This window comes from Elgaria multicarinata, chromosome 16, assembly GCF_023053635.1.
Source record: "Elgaria multicarinata webbii isolate HBS135686 ecotype San Diego chromosome 16, rElgMul1.1.pri, whole genome shotgun sequence".
Classification (NCBI taxonomy): Eukaryota; Metazoa; Chordata; class Lepidosauria; order Squamata; family Anguidae; genus Elgaria; species Elgaria multicarinata.
The window spans coordinates 13,710,320-13,725,145 of record NC_086186.1 but is presented as its reverse complement, the minus strand read 5'-3'; positions in this window follow the sequence as shown (position 1 = coordinate 13,725,145).

Sequence of the window (14,826 nt, the reverse complement as noted above, 5' to 3'; positions counted from 1 at the left end):
GCCAACTTGCGATGGACTCATACTTGTAGTTTAAATCATGGCTGGGAGCTTACGTAGGGAATATTGGTCTCAAAACAGCACAAGCTCTCTGGCTGCCAAAGAGGAAGACATAATGAAAGGACAGCAACACAGATTGGGTAATCCAACACTAAATTTGCTGGATGGATTTAGTTCTTCACTTGGTATTTGGCTGAAATAAATCCCTCATTTCCCCCATTGGAACGCAGCAGGTGAGAAGGTTGTTTCTTTTTGAACTGTGCTGATGGCTGCATCCCACTCGCATAATATTTTGTTGGGATGACTTCACAGATGGTTTTGGCCAGGCTGTCAAGCCTGTATTGATAGCTGTGTTTCACAATGGGAAGGATTATTTACCCCCCTCCACAATCTAGTGAGAAAGAACAGATGGATGATTAAACAAAATAAAAAAAATATGTGGCAGAATATGGGGTAAAATGGTTGTCTCGTCTGCAAAGTGATAAGGAGAGTTTTGACACACGTTTGGTGAAGTTGTGTATCAAAGTGTGTGGTAAACAGGTCAACTCATCCTGCCACATATGAATTGTGCAATATTTCTGGAGAAGATGTGTGGTAAAATATGTTGTAGAATGTGGGGCAAAATAGTTGTCTCATCCTTCCAAGTCCTTTACCACACATCAGGAACAGATGGATCATAAAATGTGTCGAAGGATGCTTCCAGACAGAGGGGTGCTGGCACTACTACCTGGAAGGCATTGTACGACATTGTTTGCACACTTGTTTTGGTATATATTAGACCCAAACTGGCTCACAACAAAGCATGAACAAATATAAATACCCCAATACATTGTTATCCCTATAACAGTCATCTCAAAACAGTTTCATCGTAGATACATTTTTTAAAATCACCTCAGTATCAAAATATCAAAACCATTCATATATTATTGTATGTTTTCTAAATAGCGTGAATTATTATTTGTTCCATGACTACCTCAGATGCATTTTTTTCATCGTATGAAATTGACTGCATTTTTTTTAATTTTTACAAATTTGGGTGTTGCTGGAGTATTTTGAACAGGCAAGTCCTGCATTCTTTAATTATTTTGTGAGCACTTGAATTTGAGGTGGTGGTTGAGAGGTTTCTTCATTGGCTGAGGGGCAAAGCCTGCACGGAAAGCAAATAGAATGTGTGGTACAATCTGTAGTAAACTAGTTGTCTCATCCTGCTGTATATGGAGTATTTTACCACTCATAAGGAGATTGTAAGCCTATGCGGCAGGGCCTTGCTATTTACTGTTTTACTCTGTACAGCACCATGTACATTGATGGTGCTATATAAATAAAAAATAATAATATGGAGAATTTTACCACATATCAGTAATGGATTTCTGGTAAAATGTGTAGTAGAATGTGTGGTAAAATTCAAATATAATTCAGCCAAGTATGGAGCACTTTATCACATATCTGGAATGGTTTGTGGTAAAAGGTGTGATAAAATGGTCATATCATCCTGCCAAGTATGGATTTTCCACCATACATTAGAATTTTACCTCATACCCCTCTCAATTTGCCAAGTGGTAGGTCGGTAGTGACCAAAAAGACAACCTTTCCGGTTGTAGCCTCCCATTTTTTGAATACTTCCCTTAGGAAGTCTTGGCTGGCATCTACCTTGATGCCTTTTCAGTGCCAGGTGAAGACCTTTATAATTTCTCAGGTCTTTTTTTTAACAACAGTTGAATTCAGTTTTATTCTCCTCCTCTGACAGATTGAATGCTTTAAATCCCCCCCTCTCTCCTTCCCTCTCTCTTTCTCTCTGTATGTCTGTTGTTGTTGTATTGGTTTTAAGCTGTCCTGAGAGCTTTTTTTGCTGAAGAGTGGGATATGTATATTAAAAAACCAGGAAAATAAAATGTGTGGGCAAACTGTCAGTCCTACCCAGCCTTGGTAGTGTGTCTTCCGACATCTGTAAAACTTATTTTAGCCTCCATAAATATAATACCATAGGACATTGCCTTTAACCAAGTCAGGTTTTTGGTCCATCTAGCCCAGTATTGCTGGCTCTGATTGGCAGCAGCACTCCAGGATGTCAGGTAGATGGTCTTTCCCATCACTTGCTCCTTGCGTGTAGATTGGCCTTTACGCTGTTTTCAACATCACTGCTTCATTTCCAGAAGGACTGATACTGCCTTCATGTTCATGGGTGGTGAAATCTTGGCTACATAAGGAGCAGCACCCAGAGAATTGAGTTTGCTATAGGAAATCTGTGACCCTTGAGATGCTGTTGGACTCCAACTTCCATCTGCCCCACCTAGCATGGCCAGTGGTCAGGGATAATGGGGTTTGTAGTCCAGCAACATCTGGAGGGCCACAGATACATCCTCCCCTCTGGTATATAGCCATACATTCACTTTGAGGAAATGGCTGGAACTTTGCAGAGGTTATGCTCTACAGGGGACCTATATTGTCCTTTTGGGGAGGTCACATTTGTTCCAGGACTTTGTTCAATCTCTTACTGTGAGCCATTAGCTTCTTAAGATTCCCTCCTCCCCATTCTCACATTTCTCTGAAGCTGGGCTACATTTTATAATGACAACACTCAACTTCCTAATTCTTGAGGAGGACAAAAAGCCTCCATTATCTAAAGTCTCCTGAGAGGCAATTCCGCAAAGCTGTTCCCCAGAGATAATGTCTGTAATCATTTTGGATGAGCCTTGAATTAAATCCAATGGCTTCTAATTGGGCACCATGTTCTCATGTGCACAAGTACTTTGTGCCCCTTTCCTGTTTCCTGAACAGACGTTGATGCGCTCAAGTAGCACATTCTGATAGCTGTTAAGAAATGGAATTGCTGTTGAAATGAAAAGCAATGGAAGCCAATGTCTCTTCCAGAAGTCAGCAGACATGAATCTAAGAAGTTTAAGCCTATGTTGCTGAATGAATACTGAACTGCAGTTCTGAACTCACTCTTCCCAGAATACTACTGTTAGCACCTTATGGACTGCATAAAAAATAATTGGATAGATGCAGTTGCTGGATGGACTCAGGTGACCAGTTAACAAGGACTAACTTACTGCAATGGGCATCCAACCCCTTGATAAGCTAGTTGCCTGACACCATAACGACCATCAAATTCCTCCAGATTGAATTGTCCCACTCCACTGAGGTAATACGGCCATCTGGATCATCCTGAGCAGTGCTAAGGAGTTTTTAAGCACATATTTGACCAAAGATGGGCTAACTGTGTGGCACCATGTGGCAAAGCAGTCACCTCAAGAACAAGTGTGTGATATAATATGAGGCATATTTGGTAAAATGGGCACCTCATCCTGTCAAGTGGTAAGGAGGGTGTCAGCGCATATCGGGAATGTATGTTTGGGATAAAACGTGGGATAGAACGTGCGGTAAAATGGCAGTCTCCTCTTGCCAAGTGATAAGGATCGTTTCAGCACACAACAGATGGCATTGAAGAAAGGAGAAGCCCAAAGGATCTCTCCTCCTTCCCAGTTTAAGGAAAGCGAATAATACTGCCAGTGCAATGATGCTGCCAGCCTTATTACCCAATAGAGATCATGGGGACTAGACCCTTGGCAGCGAAATGTTGCCAGTGTCACACCACTGGCAACATTACTCACTTTATTTATTTCCAGAAAGGAGGACAGATCCAGTAGGTCTCTCCCCTCTTCAACCAGCCCTCATTGTCTGCTACTTTGAATCCCTTCCCCAAGGGAGTTTCCTCCACTCTTGCAGAAGGGGTGTGGGGTGTCAGACACTGGAGGGAATTTGGGTGTGTCAAGGTTCCTCCTTTACCTGGACCCCTTGATCAGCTCCTTAAAGATATCTTGCCTCTTCAAGAGTCCTTTTTCTCATCCAATATCTTTTTACCTTCCCTTCTTAATAACGTGGGGTTTTGGCCTTAGGCGTGGTGTAAATTACACTCCTGAACACTAGGTTTTAACAACAAATATTTATTAGATTATATGATATAAGGCAAAGACACATCAACTTAAGGCATTTACTCAAACAGAGCTGTAAGACTTTAAAAGGCATTTAAAATAGAAATAAAAGAAATAAAAACACAGTTTCCTCTAGCCTATCTACTCTTTTACCTGCAGGCTTTGGCCTAGAGTCCCTTCCAGCCTTCTCTTGGCTGTTCTTCCTCAGAAGAATCTCTCTCCTTGGCTCTCTCTTTTCAGCTCTCTCTGTAGTTCTTTCCCTCTCTCCTCCTAAACAGTTAACTCTACCCCTTTTATACCCTCCCCCCAGAACTGAAACCATACAATCAGGTAACCTAAAACTGGGGAAATGAAACTTAACTCCTTTAGGGGGGAAATGAAACTCAAGAATGTCCCCTCCCATCAGGAGATTTTTGGGCCTTCAGGCTTAACCCAAGCCTGTGTAGGCCTCAAACCGGGTGACCATATGACCGGATTTGCCCGGGGTTTTGATGGCAAATCCAGGAGGGGAGGGGAAATCCGGATTTTTTTCCTAAGGGCAGCTCTAATGGGAATTAACAAAAATGCTTATAACTCCGTCATTTTTTAAGATAAAGACATGAAACTTGGCACAATGGTAGCTCTTATGAAGGGCTTTAGTCATACCAAATTTGAAACAGATCCGTTCATCCATTGATCTTTTACGCATTTTTTAAAAATTGAGGTTTTAACATTATTATTTTTAAAATCGTCATTTTTAAAGATAAAGAGATGAAACTTTGTACCATGATAGGATTTAGGTAGAGCTTTAGCCACACCAAATTTGAAACAGATCCATTCATCCATTGATTTTTTAGGATTTTTTTAAAAAATGAGGTTTTAAAATTATTATTTTTTAAACTGTCATTTTTAAAGATAAAGAGCTGAAAGTTGGCACCATGATAGCTTTTAGGTAGAGCTTTAGCCATACCAAATTTGAAACAGATCTGGGGCCAGTAGCAAACCCTGTTAACAACAACAGCAGCTTGCAATGAGTGAAGATACAGTCAGAAAAGATATTTGAGGGAGGGGGAGAATGTAACACACAGAGTATAGCAAAAGCTTCAAAGTACAGCAAAACCTACAAAAGTAGGAGTGAGTGAAGTTAATTTCAGATACATTGAATCTCTCACTTGTTCTTTATTTCAGTGATTTTAACATTAAGATGTTATGTAGAAGAGATTTGTCTTAAATGTGTGCTGTAAAATCAGACATGTGACCAAGGCTATGTTCGGGTGGGCACGCCCCCTTGGTGCTGGACACGCCCCCTTGGGGGCGACCATGTTGTCCTCCTTTTTGGTTTCCAAAATATGGTCACCCTAGCGTGAGCAGAAATGAGGTAGGAGCTCACAGGAATTTGTGCTGAGGAGTTCTCGGGGTTCAGCCCCCCTGCTTCAATTTCTTGCCCTCCCATGGACCCTGTCTTGAAACAGTTACAACATTCACCTACATGGAGTATTTGTTGTTGCTGCACACCACCCAACAACTGCTTGAACAAGGGAAGACACACAGAGTAAAAGTTTCCATGTTTCCAGTGGTGGCCCAGTTAACCAGCCTGAAGAGTCATCAGGAAAGAATAAACAAACAAGCAAAACCAACGCGGCTTTCTTTCGATAGCCTGCCTTAAGAACTGGCACACACACACACAAACCACAGTGTTGAAGTGCTGCTAGAGAGCCATTCCTGTATACCACGTGCACAGATGTAGCCATCAAGAATCGTGAAAGTGCAACTCCTTTTCATTTCGTGTTCTCCTATCGGGAAGAATGTTTGGGTCCTCAAAAGACACTTGCTCACCGAGAGACTTCTAAGTACTTTCCATACCGTCCAGTTGATTGCATGAGCTCAAGTCTTGCTTGCACCTCAGGACGAATGACGAGGAAAGATGGAGAAGGTCATGTTTATCGTTTGCGCGGTACCCAAGGAGATCAGTCTTGACACTCCTCTCGCCTCTTGTATGCCATTGGAACATGTTTTGAAGAAGGTTTCAGCAAGGGAGGACCACAGAGAAGTCGTATCTGAAAGGGCGGCTTATTAGTTCAGCAGATGGGATTGCAGCTGTTTGGCTCAAACCGAATATCCTTTAGCAGCTGCAAAGTAGCAGCAGCTGCCCCGTCTATGCAGGGGAAGGGTGATAAAGGCAGTTTGTGTGTAGACTTTTCCTCCCGCAGGCCAGTTAAGCAGGGAAGAGGCCGGAGTAGGAGAAGGAAATCAAAATGTCAAAATTCTTGCATGCAAAGGAGAACGGGAAAGGGGGGGAGAGTTCACGGGATGACAATGAGATATAGAACCTTCCGACTCTGGGTCAACAGCATAAATGCGGTAGAGTTTGGGCTGGAACCAAAATGGCCTTTCTGTTGAACATCTGTTTGGCAAGCCACTGGTACTTTCAGCACAGTTGCCAATGGACAGGTGTCCCTGGAACAAAATCACAGGGCTTGTTTCTGTTGGCCATGATCCAGGGAAAGCAATATTCTGCGCACATGCGGGGTAATATACAGTGCTCTCCCAAGCAAGTACTTCTGCCAGAACCAGGACGGTATTTGTTGTTGGCTGGTCTCTTTGTCAGTACTGATGGCTGTGACTCCCAACATCAAATAAAGATTAAGGTGTGTGTGTGTGTGCTACATTCTTTGGATGTCAGCCATCAGCTCAGAAAACACATTAACTGAGGGCTAAGGAAGTTTTCATTGCAGCTTCTGATTTTATGAAAGCATGGGAAGCCACTTGATAGAGGTGTACAAATTATAGAGGTGTACACAATTATTTATTTATTTGTTACATTTTTATACCGCCCAATAGCCGAAGCTCTCTGGGTGGTTCACAAAAAATTAAAACCACGAAGAACATAATAAAACAACCAACCAATGCCTGGTGTGGAGAATGTGGAGAGAGAGGCATTTTTCTCCCTCTCTCAAAATACTAGAACCCAATGGGTTCATCCCATGAAGCTTTATTGCACCTTCAAACTTTTTAAAAAATTTAGTGTATATTTATTGTATCTTATGGTTTTAATTGTGCACTGCCCAGAGATCCTCAGCTATTGGGCAGTACAAAAATGTAATGAAGAAAAATAATCAAATGAAGCCCATTAGTGGAAATTTAGGACAGATGAAAGGAAGGACTTCTTCACACAGTGCAAGTTTAACTATGGGATTTGCTACCACATGATGTAGTGATGGCCACCAATTTGGGTGGCTTTAAAAGGGTATTGGACAAATTCCTGGAGGAGAAAGCTATCAATGGCTACTAGTCCTGTTGGCTATATGATACCTCCAGGATCAGAGGCAGGAAGCCTATATACACTAGGGAACATGGGTGGGAGGATGCTGTTGCACTGTGTTCTGCTTATGGGTCCCTGGTGAACAGCTGGTTGGCCACTGCATGAACAAAATGCTGGACAAGTTGGACCCCTCATGCATGTCCTCATGCATTTGTTTTTTTTGGGGGGGGACAATGGACAATCCAATCCATTATAATTGTTCAGCATCTTTCTGAGAGTTTGAGATCAAGGATGGAGTCACTATGCATGAGTTCCCCTTCTGAGTGTGCCTTTTTAACTCTTCCATGCCATTTTTTTTTGCCTCAGTCATCTTTATTATTATTATTATTATTATTATTATTATTTATTTATTTATTTATATAGCACCATCAATGTACATGGTGCTGTACAGAGTAAAACAGTAAATAGCAAGACCCTGCCGCATAGGCTTATTCCAGCAATGTTTCCATCCTTTCATGCCAACCACCTCCATTCTTGCAAGCAAGACAGGCACGTCTATACAGGCTTTAGACTACAAAACCCATAATGCCATGTGTCCAGAAGCAAAACAAGAATAGACAAAAGCATCGCTCAACTTTTATTTTGTTGACTGCAAAAGCTGGTACAAATGGCCAAAATGCACCAGGCAGGGCAGGGAGAACAATGGCATTATGCCTCCCCCTGTGTGTGTGTGTGTGTGTGTGTGTGTGTGTGTGTGTGTGTATATATATATATATATATATATATATATATATATATATATATATACACCACTGAATTGGGAAAGCAGATTCTAGCCTTTTCTCAACCCTGACTCAAAGAAGCATAGTCCCATGATCACTAGTAACAAGTTTTGGCATGGGTCAATGGTGTAATGGAGGTCATTTTGACCTCCATTACACCAATGAAGTGTAAAAGAAATTCAGAACAAGAAAGTGAGAAAACAATTGTCCAAGAGTGGAAACTAAAAATGAACATTGTATGGGAGGGTGAATGATGGATTATTTTCTTGTTAAGATGAACGAAAGCACCTAACAACCAAATATTCACGAGCGTGAACTCCTGGATTTTGGTAAAATAGAAGTCATATGAAGTATGCCTGAATCTTCCCACTGTTGATTGGAGAGGGGAGAAATTGGTACAAGTAGATTCTCTGGGAGTATATTAGATTTAACTGTACTTGGCTGAGTTCTTGAAGAGGGCCTCCTTGTTCTGCAAGTGGTGCTTCTACAATACCAGGAAGAAAATTGCTTCTGCCCTAGAAATGCAGTTCTTTTCTTAATATTTGAACCCTTTAATAAATAATCAGAGAACTATCCAATAAAGTTTCAGGGGTAACAAAAACCAATGTAGTGGGGGTTTTTTTAAAAAAAATGCTCAATATTCAAGCACTCAGAATTAATATTCTAGAAATATCATAGAATAAAACCAGCTACAGAGAGAATTTGAGGTTGTAGCCCCAAGCATCATCCCCCAGGACTGAGTACTGAGATGTATTATTCTATGTTATATTTTTATTTCACTTTTTTTCCATGCCCAACACAGTATACATTGCTTTCCTCCTCACTTTATCCCCTAACAACCCTGTGAAGTAGCTTAGGATGAGCGGTGTTGAACTGGCTGAAGGTCACCCAGTGATCATTATGGTTAAGTCAGGATATGAATTCATGCTATGCCAAAAATGTCTTCCACATTATTTTCGACCTTCCGCATTCAGTTTGATAGAAAAGAAATTGCTTTCAAAAAGAAACTGAAAAGAAAAGACGTTTTGGAGAAATTCTCATGGGTTGGGTTCACGGTTCTTGTGTTCACCTTACGTATGAGGTGACCATCAGGTGTGCTTGAATACCTTGTCTTTCACTGAACAATCATCTCTCTGCATCTGCATCAGAGACAAGGTGTATCCACAATTCCTCCTTGAAATTTGACATTTGGAATATCCTGGGGAAGGTGCTGAACATCAAAGAATGACAACTAGAGCTGAGCTAACATTTCTCAAAAGATGCTTTTTCTCAGAAAAAGTCCTGCCCTCTTACCTGCCCTCCTACTAGAAATAAAAGACCACTTTGCAGAATTTCCACAAATTTCTTCCCTGTTTGGGGGCGAGTTTCACTTTCCCTCCCACTACCCACAATGCCCTGGAATGATACTAGACATGGGGTATTGTGGACAAGGCAAAATGGAAGCCAGGCTGCCTACAGAGTTGCTGCTGTTGCCACTTGCAATGACAAAATAAAAACCATGAGGTAAAAAGAAAGAAGCTGTGCTACAACCCTTGCCAATGGTTGACCCTAGCTGTCAGAAATTGTCAGAGAATTTCTTCTCCCATTGGAGAAATGTGGTAAAATTGTCCGCCACCCTAATTTCCATAAGGGGAATGTGCTTTCATTTGGGGGGGGGAGGGATTCCTCAATGTAGAAAACTAGATAGTAGGAAGAATTCCAGTCTTCTTGCTGATACGCTAATCTTCTATGTTCTGGGGAAAATTGCACATTCAGTCATGGGAACTAGGGGTGTGCTTTGCCTTGGTCCCAAACCATGAATCCATGTCGAAGCATGAATCCGTGTCAGGGGGTGGGCTGTGCACAGTCCTAATGGGAACCCCTGGCTGCAGTCTGAAGACACAGGCTGGTTAACTTAGTAAAAAGTTGTTCTAGATATCCATCAGAGTGTAAAGGTGGTACATAATGATACAATATATCATAATGATGTGATATATTAACTTCCCACTGCAGGGAAGCATTTAACTCTGATACAGGGATGAAGGACATCAAAAAAGCCAATTTCACCCAATTCACTTTTCCTTGAGCTGATGGGAGTCCTATTATGCTTAGAATTAGTTGTTGGAGTATGCCTCTTGAGCTGAACAATGTGTGTGTGTGTGTGTGTGTGAATAGAAAGTAATAAAATGTCAATTTTGATTCCATCCTTTATATGTTGAAGCTTCTGGGTTCAAACTAGCTGGTTTCTCCACCCTCTTGGCAGGATCTACAGTTGAGAGCAAGAATGCAGTTATAAACCCACAAACTAGCAACCAAACATTATTTTGGGAGTATATCTACTTTGCAGACTAGGGTTAACAGCCCTTTCCTCTTCTCAACAAATCCTGGGAACTGTAGTTTTGTAAAGTAATGGGTGGGGCTACAGATCTCAAACAGGATTCTCAGCATCTTCATCAAATTACATTTCCCAGTATTCTTTGAGAGACGTAGCTAGTTCTCTGTAGTAATGTGAAATATGTTGGGGTGACTTGGTCTTGAATGGGGAATTCAGTCCCATTAGCTTCTCAAAAGACCTGTTTCTGGTGGAGATAAGAATTCCTAGATCTGGTTTGTTGATAAGGATCAACAGAGCGGCCTGCATTTTTGGACTGTCCTTGGGGGTGTAGCTATGGACGCTGTATCTTTGCACTTCAGAATACATCACTACTCCACTAGTAGCCACTTACAGCCTTAGCTTCCTCCATGAATTTGTCTAATCCACTTTTAAAGCCATCCTGGTTGGTAGCCATCTTGTGATAGTGAATTCTACAGTTCAAAAAGGTGCATATGAAGAAGGGCTTTCTACATCTGTCCTCAATCTCCCACCACTTAGCTTAATTGGATGACTCCACTGGCTTCTAATATTGTGTGAGGGAGAAAACTTCATCCCATTCATTTTCCCACATTGTGCATGATTTTCTACAACTTTATCATTATTTGCCTTTTCATTATCTCATCTTTTCATTTGCCATTTCTTTTCTAAGCTATAAAGCTCCAGGCATTGAAACCTTTGCTTTGGGAGTTGCTTCAGCCCTTTCTTCATTTGGGTTTCCCTTTTCTGCACCTTTCCCCTGCTCTACAATAGTATGGCCCCAAGGGTGGTCCCACCTTACTTAACTCAAATTAAGCAATTGGGCTTTAGTGTGGTTTATGTTTGCATATTTATGGGTACCTGCACAAGCTGTTTTGGAAGAACTGCTCCTTTAAAGATGAGCATGTCTGTCCATTCTTCCATGCTCAGCTTGTATATTTGTAAATAAACAGATCTTACCAAAAAAAAATACTCTATGTTACCAGTATCCTCTACCTCCAAAGAAATTTGCATCCTGGAATGTCCTACCTCTCAAAGAATTTAAGGGACACGAAACCACACCAGTCATGCAGAAGAACAGGTTCCTATTAAGGTGCTTTTATAAAGTACCAAGAAGTATTATGCAAAAGGAAAAATACTCTCCTTGCTATTATGGGAAGTGTTTTGCATCTTTCCACCACAATGTTCCATTGTAAATTTAGAAAAGACCTAGCCCATTTCTAACCGCATAAAAAAGAACTTTGTGAATTCACTAGAAAGCCTACACAGTTTGAAGAATTTTTAGCATTCAACTAGAGATCTTTGTTGTGAACAACAGCTCCAGTTATTCTGATTTTATTATAGAAAGTTCTTGGGATTCTTTAGCATGAAAAAAAAGCCTTTACTAAACCACATTTCATATAAAAACAAAAAACAAAACACTGCAGAAGTTTGTGCATTGTTTAACCTCTTTGGTGCTGACCTTATGTGCAATGCATTCAAATGGATACATTCCCCCTTGTGTCTTAATGGCTTACAAACAAAATCTTTTGCAATTATAAGTAAATGCAGAGCTCAGACAAAAGGAATGCAATACCAACAATTATTATGTGCCACTAAACAATTTTTATACAGTTGCTGTGCTGTCTATTTTTAGAAAAATTAAAACGGCTCTTACTATTGGGTTAATTCCGAGGATGAAGGCCACAGAAGGAACATTGGTAAAAGTGACACCCTTTAGGGGTATTCCTCAAAAGCTTGTACAAGATACAGGAGTTCCCTACAGCAATAATTGTGGCACCTTAGGGCTGCCTAATTTATTATGGTTATATAGCTTTTCATGGAGTGGAGTCCACTTCTTCAGATGCTCAAAGTGTTGGCAGATACAGAGGGAAGAAGAATGGTAAATAGTGGGGTCAAATGGCAATGAGAGGGAAGAAGAAGAAGAAGAAGAAGAAGAAGAAGAAGAAGAAGAAGAAGAAGAAGAAGAAGAAGAAGAAGAAGAAAAGAAAAAAGACCATTCCATGACATTTCAGTGAAAGCTTTAGCTAATGCAAAACAGGCTCTTTGAATGAATGTCCATGGTGATAAAACACAAGACTCTCTGTTGGTTTTGCTGTGACAGACCTGTACAGCAATGCCTCTGGAATAATTATACCTCAGGCATGGTGAACCACAGACCCAGATATGGTCTTCCTGAGGGACAGATCTGTCCCAAGGCCAAAATACCCAAGTACCACCCTGTTTTAGCTTTAGGAAATGCGTTTCAGGGTTGTTGTTTTAATAGGAAAAGCACAAAGTTAGGGAAACCAGCAAACAATTTGTGGTCCAGGGGAATCGGGTGGGGTCAGTGGGAAAGGGTGGGGTCAGGGGAAGGTGGGTAGCCATCTGGAGAACCCCAGAGAGACAGAGTGGTACCTAGTGTTCTTTTCAGTCTGTATTGTGGCAAGGGCTTTGTGTCATTTAGGTGGTGCTAAGGACTGGGTTGGAGGATTCCCATAGGGATAGAGTTTTTCAGCAAGGTGAGGTTTCAAGAATGAGAATAGAACAACACCATGGAAAGCTCCAAGTGGGGCTGAGGCTGGAAGCCAGACAGGCTTGTCTGTGTGTTGGTCCAACAAGGAGCAGAGCAAGAGCATGCCTTAAATAAGAGTGTAGGAGCATTTAGGTACAGGACTTGCCTTTGCAGAAGCCATGTTGATTCTTCTTTAGCAGGACCTGCCCTTCTATATGCTTACTAATTTTATCTTTAATAATGCTTTCAACCAATTTACCTGGAATAGATGCCAAGCTAACCAGCCTGTAATTTCCTGGATCCCCCTGGATCCCTTTTTGAAAATTGGTGTTACATTGGCTATCTTCCAGTCCTCTGGTACAGAGGCTGAACTTAGGGATATGTTGCATATTTTTGTGAAGAGGTCCGCAATTTCATATTTGAGTTCTTTGAGAACTCTAGGATGGATATCATCTGGGTCTGGTGATTTATTTGCTTCCCGTTTGTCAATGAGGTTGAGAACTTCATCTTTTGTCACCACTATTTGCTGCAGTTCCTCAGACTCCCTTCCTGAAAACATCAGGTCAGGCACAGGCATCTGTCTTGTATCCTCTGCAGTGAATTCATTCAGCTTCTCTGCAATCTCCCTGTCCTCCTTTAGTACTCCATTGTCATCCAACGGTCCAACTGCTTCCCTAGCTGGTTTTCTGCTTCTGATATATTATTTATTTATTTATTTATTTATTTATTTATTTATTTATTTATTTATATAGCACCATCAGTGGACATGGTGCTATATAAAGTCCAACAATCAAGTCCAACAATCAAGAATTCTTGATTGTTGGACTTGATATTATTAGCAACGTGCTCTTCAAAATACTTTTTTGCATCTCTTATTGTTTGCTTGCATCTCCTTTGTGCAAGCTTCTGCTCCCTTTTATTTTCCTTACTTGGGCAAGACTTCCAGTTTTTGAAAGCAGCCCTCTTTTCTACAACAGCTCCTTTGACACTGCTTGTTAGCCATGCTGGTGACCTCTTGGACTTGGTGCTACCTTTCCTAACCTGTGGAATACATTTTAGTTGAGCTTCTATTATTGTGCTTTTGAGTAAGCTCCATGCAACTTCTTCTGGATGCAGGGGAGCTGACCTCTGTGATCTTTCTGAAGAAATAGAGATAGAGGTCTTGTGATGCTTTTCCATGACCAAGTCCTCTCCCATTAACTCTGGAGCCTCTTCCTCTGAGGACAAGGAGTCAGGATCCTCTGAGGATGAAGGTTTGGGGCCCTGGTCCATGACACCCAGGCAGCCCAGATCTAGCCCTCAGAGCTAAGATCCAACAGACCCTTGGCTGATGGCAGAGTGCACTTCCCTTCAGCTCTGCAGCACCAGGTCCACTGGCAGTCACAGCTGAGAGTTCTTTCTGGTAGGCAATGGGGCTGGGGGAAGAACACTACTCCTATTCCATTCCTGTAGCAACTCCTCCTCCTTCTCCTCCCTCCTCCTCCTCCTCCTCCTCCTCCTCCTCCTCCATTGCTTTGTAATTTGCCAGACATGTCTCCCCACCCCACTTATTTACACATTCTCCCACAAAGTGGCTGCACCTCTTCTTCCTTCTCTCTCCTCCAAGGAATATTTTGTCAAACAAAATGCGTGGCATGGTGCCATTGCAATGGGATGCCCCCACACCCTTCCACTTCACTGGCAGCCATTTAAAGAGGCAGAGAAACCCATCATGCAATGCCATCACAACCTTTGCATGGCCATCCATGACCATGGATGGTGTAGTGAGGGTTGTTGCTTTCACTAGGATCCATGTGTGTATTGTAGCATCTAACTCCACCATTCATCTTCACGTCATGATGCATGACAGTGAAGTGTTCACCAAATTAAGAGCATCCCATCAATCAAACCCTCTCTTGTGACAACCTCATACTTTGGAGGTTGATTTCTTTTCAATTGGATTCTATTTTTCTCCTCTCGTCATCGGATTTTTGGCTTAAGCACATTCTGCTATGGAGGTTAAATTATAAAATTCTCTTTTCGGCTGCAAAGCCCCCTGACCTACCACC